General features: G+C 36.1%; 1 protein-coding gene across 2 annotated transcripts in view; it reads right to left on the bottom strand.

The window, feature by feature from the left end:
- Positions 1–272: 272 nt before the first annotated feature.
- BEND6 (BEN domain containing 6) overlaps positions 273–6,000 on the bottom strand; it is a 50,856-nt gene continuing 45,128 nt past the window's right edge. For both annotated transcript variants that reach the window (XM_081827483.1, XM_081827484.1), the window contains one exon: positions 273–1,498. The gene's annotated coding sequence lies outside the window, so the exon portion shown is untranslated. The remainder of the gene's footprint in view (positions 1,499–6,000) is intronic.

The following is a 6,000-nucleotide window of genomic DNA, read 5'->3' as shown; positions in this document are numbered from 1 at the left end:
TCTCAATAAAATTATCATTTTTCAATAAAAATGTTAACCTTCCTGGATAGTGTGTATATATCCTACATAGCACGCACGTTTATCTTGGATATTGTCTCTATATCCTACATATAGTATGGCCCCTTAGAAGACAAACAAGCCAGAGCCACATAGGCAGTTATAATGGTAATGCCTTAATGTGTAGGGGTAGAGAAGCAATCAGCCCAGAAAAGGATCTTTTCCCTGGATTTTATACCCTAATAAGAAACGAGCAAATACTTTTTTATGTTTTCAATGAGATTTATTTATATTTAAGTAAAAGTAGCAAATGTTAACATAAGTTATTTCCTTAATCATATTTATTTTGTACGACCACATTGTTATCAAGCAGCATTATGTGGAATGTTCCCTGGGTCCACAGTTCTGAACTTCCCAGCTATTACATGCATCCTCTTTTCCAAGTTTAAACATGACCTTGTACATTGAAGAAGCATGGCTTGTTATTGCAAAGTTGTTGTGTGTGACAACCTGACATCACAGGAGAAGCCTCTTGATGAAGAATTTTTATCTTTCATTCATTTACAAAATGGTATTTTTCTTTTTATGTGATTATCCAACCCATGAGATTTTGTTCCCAATTCTTTTTTCTTCTGATACTATGAAATCAGACCAGTTAAAACTAAGCAGTGTAGCAATAAAACCAACCAAATACATAGGATGTTATCTTATATAGGATATTTTAGATGATATTTGTGTTTATATTACATATCTGTATTTAATGTACTTGGCAATAAAAAGTTAGAAGCATATAAACAAATAAAAAAATTTCAAATCGATGCATTGTTTTAATACTCACAAAAGCCTGGGTTTATTTCTTTTTCAGGAGTGCAGTGGAATAGTTTTATATTAAAATAAAAAGGTCTTGCTGCTTTTTTTTTGGATTCTTATTTTATACATTTTTAGGTAACAGAATAATCCTGTAATTTCATTGCGAAAACACCATTACTTGGTTAGATATGATTATCAGATTTTAGGCCAACTTTGCTTCCCTCACATTCATGAACATTGATTATTTCACTGTTTACTTTTCCAAACATGTGCTTATGCTAAAGATCCAAAAACTAAAATGGGGAGTCATTGGTAATAATAAATGTACAGTGATTGAAAGGACAATGACAAATCTTAGGGGCTGAAGTTTTTGTTGCTATGATGAGTTCTATTGTGTTGTTAGCTGTGCAGAGAAACATTTGGGGACAGGAAAATGCATTATTTCCAAGAAACCATATTGCATGCTGAATTGACTGCTAGAAATTCTCTGGTTTGATGCATCACTGATATTAATGATGGAATCTACATGCAGCTTCTTCAGCAAGCTCGTTGCTCCATCAAGAGCCAGCGATATTACAGATGTCTCACAGCCAGTCACTATGTGTCTCTGTGCTCACCGCCAGGGAGGTTGCAGATTCTCCAACAAAATCCAGTGTTAGATTCAGAACTGAAGGTGTTTTATTTCAGTTACCTACAATACCCATCAAAGACAAATGAAAAAAAACCCCAGCAAATTTTGTTAGAGTTCTTATAGTACTTTTTATAGCCACATGAGTTATTTTTGTGTCTAGTACAAATTTTTTGCTTAAAAATACAAATTGTTAATAGGAACTATTATTATTGAGGTGACTTAGAAATTATTTTATGATCTATTCAGAGGAATTCCAGCATAGACAACAGTTAAAATATTTACATATATTTTTATCTCAAATGACAAAAAAAACCACAACACTTTGTATTAGGTAAAATTTCAAACCCACAAAGTAAAATGAACCATCCCCACATACCCATCAACCATCCTAAAAGATTATCAACAATTCTGTTTGTCTTTCTTCAGTAACATTTATTGATTGTTTAAATAGCAGGCAGTTTCCCAAATCTGGTTTACCTTTTTCAAAATTCACAAAACCCAAGTGAGCTAGTCTATAGAGGCAGATTACTATAAAGCTAATAAAGCTTGTTTGCATGAGTACCTTCCAATATGTTTACATGTGTATATATTTTTGTTAAATTTGCGAAAGTTAGGTATTTCAACCATAATCAGTTAAGACGACTGTCTTTCCCTTTCAATTGTCCCTTAGTCATATTTTCTCCTCTGATTATAACCAGGGGGTGACAGTGGGCATTTCTGAGATTTTGTTAAGGGATATACTTATTTTTGTGCTTTGCTATCTCTTCTACGTATAGTTATATTAATGGTGGCCATTCCAGTTTGCAGTGCCTTCTAGCAAAAATATGAATATGGTCAATTCAAAGAATATTTAAGAGGACTCACTCCATAGAAAATTTGAAATGCCCTGAAATCTTATAGCTCAGATATCAGAGCAACTTAATAGAGGTTTCCCCAAATTTGACAACAATCCTAAAACTTACATTGCTACTGAAGAGTTAAGAATTTGAAAGAAAACTCTGTAAAGTGTAAAAAAAAAAGCAACTTTTCATCCACTATGCTAGAGGACAGTCCAAATTATTTTTTTTCTATTGCAAAGTTGTCAAATGAAAAGTCAATCAACATGTATGCAACCCCCAAAAAGTAAGATAAAAGTATTATAGAGCTGTTAGTAAAAATATTATGTAATTCCCCCTACATTAGGTGATATTTGAGAAATTTGTTAACTTTTAAACATTATATCATTTTGGGGCATCTAGCTGGTTCAGTCGGTAGAGCACATGACTCTTGATCTCAAGCCCCCCGTTAGACATGGAGCCTACACAGAGTTGTAACTGATTGTGTATTACTAATTTTGTGTTTCTTTTCTTTTCTTTTCTTTTTTTTTTAAGATTTTATTTATTTATTTGAGAGAGAGAGAAAGCATGAGGTGGGGAGGGTCAGAGGGAGAAGCAGACTCCTCGCTGAGCAAGGAGCCCGATGCAGGACTCGATCCCGGGACTCCAGGATCATGACCTGAGCCGAAGGCAGTCGCTTAACCAACTGAGCCACCCAGGCGCCCTTGTGTTTCTTTTCTTAAGGTGAGTTCTCCAAACACTATTAAGCCTTAGGTTCTACAAATCCTGGATCCAACCCTATGGTAGATAGTATATTATCCCTGTTTAAATTAAAATTCAGAGAGGTCAGGTGACTTTCTGAAGGCCACACATTTATCAAGATGTAGAGCAGGCTTTAAAACCAGACTTTCTGACCCTAAAACATATAATTTTGTGTGTCACCTTGGCTAGGCTATGATACCAAGTTGTCTAGACGTTGCTGTGAAGGTCTTTTTTAGATGAGATTAACATTTAAGCAGTAGATTTTCAGTAAAGCATATAACCCTCTATTATATGGGTGGGTCTCACCCAATCAGTTGAAGGCCTTAAGAGAAAGACTGAGGTCCTTTGAGTAAGGAGGAATTCTGCCTTCACACCACCTTTGAACTCAAGACTGCAGCATCAACTCTTCCCTGGGGCTGCAGCCTGCTAGCCTGTCTTGCAAATTTTGGACTCACCAGTCCTTACAGCTCTATGTGCCGATTCCTTCAATGTCTCTTTATAAACATACTATTGGTTCTGTTTCTCTGGAGAACCATGACTAGTGCAATAAGAAATACAAAGGACTCTGGGACTACATCAAAATAAAAAGCTTTGGCACAGTGAAGGAAACCATCAGCAAAACAAAAAGGCAACCTACTGAATAAGAGAAGATATTTGCAAATGACCTATCTGATAAAGGGTTAATATCCAAAATATTTAAAGAACTTATACAACTCAACACCAAAAACCCCCCAAACAATCCAATTCAAAAAATTGGCAGAAGACCTGCATAGACATTTTTCCAAAGAGGACATACTGATAGCTAACAGACACATGAACAGATGCTCAACATCATTAATCATCAGGGAAATGCAAATCAAAGCCACAGTGAGACATCACCTGACACCTGTCAGAATGGCTAAAATCAAAAACACAGGACAAACAAGTGTTGACAAGGATTGGAGAAAAGGGAACCCTCATACACTATTGGTGGGAAGGTAAATTGGTACAGCCACTGTGGAAAACAGTATGGAGTTTCCTCAAAAAAATAAAAAATAGAAATACCATATGATCCAACAATCCCACTACTGGGTATTTACCTGAAGAAAACAAAAACAGTAAGTTGAAAAGATATACGCACCCCTGTGTTTATTAAGGCATTATTTGCAATAGCCAAGATATGGAAGCAACCTAAGAGTCCATCAATAGACGAATGGATAAGGAAGATGTAGTGTGTACACACACACACAGACATTTTGGAATATTTCTCAGTTGTAAAAGGACAAGATTATGCCATTTGTGGCAACATGGATGGACCTAGAGAATATTATACTAAGTGAAATAAGTCAGGCTGAGAAAGACAAATACTATATGATTTCTCTCATATGTGGAATCTAAAAAACAAAAACAAAGGAATAAACAAAAGCAGAATCATACCTGTAAATACAGAGAACAAACTGATGGTTGCCAGAAAGGTTAGGGTGAGGGATGGGCAAAATGGGTAAAAGGGCTTGGGAGATACAGGCTTCCAGTTATGGAATGAATACGTCATGGAAATAAAAGGCACAACAAAAGGAATACAGTCAATGGTATTATAATAGGGTTGTATGGTAACAGATGGTAGCTACACTTAGGGTGAGCATAGCATAATATATAAACTTGTTGAATCACTATATTGTACACCTGAAACTAATGTAACATTTTGTCTCAAATTAAAAAACTAATAAAAAAGTTCTTCAAAAAAATACAAAGAACCATATGTTAGTGTTGACTCTCTAATGGTTACTAATCATAAAATCTTGGCAATTCATTTAACCTCTTTAGGTTTTAGTCTCATTATCTCCAAAGTAAGGAAATAATTTTAGACCAGGATTTCTTAATTTTGGGTTAGGTAATACTTTGTTGTAGGGGGGACTATCCTGAGCCCTGTAGGATGTTTAGCAACATCTGTGGCTCTGTCCACTAGATGCCAGTAGTTTACCCAGTTGTGACAACCATATATGTCTCCAGACATTTTCAAATATCCCCTAATCGGGGGGCAAGGGACAAGAGTTCTTCCCATCCTATTTGAGCACTGCTCTACTAGGTCATCTTTAAGTTATAATATATGCATATGTAATATTATTGTAGAGATTAAACTGGCTGAGGCAGCTTTGGAAACTTCAGGAGAGAGCTGTTTGACCATTTCGTGGGATGTTACAGAGGTGATATTTTAATATTCTATAATTCTTATAAATAAAGTTTTCTTTAGTTCCTATAAGAAAGAAGCAAAAAATGGAGAAAAGCCAGAAAGATTGACAACATGAAGCTCTTGGCAGTGAGCTGCAGGCAACTTGAGGAGAGTCACAGGAATGAGAGAGAATAGATACAAGAGGAGGGGGGAGGATGGAATTTAGCGCTTATCCTCTCAGAAACGAAGCTTAGCCGGGAAATGATTGTTGTTTCAAATCCAAGCCACCAGCAGCAACCTTGCGCTCAGCACTGGGTGGAGGGCGCAGTCTACCACAGGGTCCACAAGGTGGGGGTTGCTAGGCTTCGTGCATGCATGCATGGGAATTTGTCAAAGTCTACATGATTTTGCAGTGCATAATACCTTGCTAATTGTCATGCAGAGAAAGTTATTTTTCCAAAGAATACTTTTTGGGGTGGAGCAAGGAGGGAGTATGATTTGCCTGAGTATGTGTAGTCATCTTCAGGCTTCTGTTAGATGACCAAAAAGAGAGAAACATAGCAGCATTCCACTAGATGGTGCTATATCTGACTAATTCATGAAGCGTGGCTAAATTAGGTTGGATGTGACCCTGTCTTTCCCAGCATATTTTCTCAGTCCTTTTGAAATAATTTGGATTTAGCTATACTTCAAATGAAAGATACTTGCCAATTAAGAAAATTTTTCCATTCTAGTGTTTATCTCCACTTCTGATTCTATGCACATTTCTATTCAAAGCAACTTGTCAACAAAGCAAGACTCAGGCCCAGAAAGCACCAGAATATATTGTGTTCTTA

The sequence above is a fragment of the Leptonychotes weddellii genome, chromosome 8 (genome assembly GCF_054177405.1).
Source record: "Leptonychotes weddellii isolate Sample4059 chromosome 8, ASM5417740v2, whole genome shotgun sequence".
In the NCBI taxonomy this organism is placed as follows: domain Eukaryota; kingdom Metazoa; phylum Chordata; class Mammalia; order Carnivora; family Phocidae; genus Leptonychotes; species Leptonychotes weddellii.
Note: the sequence above shows the minus strand (reverse complement) of the source record. Positions and strands in the feature narration are given on the sequence as shown.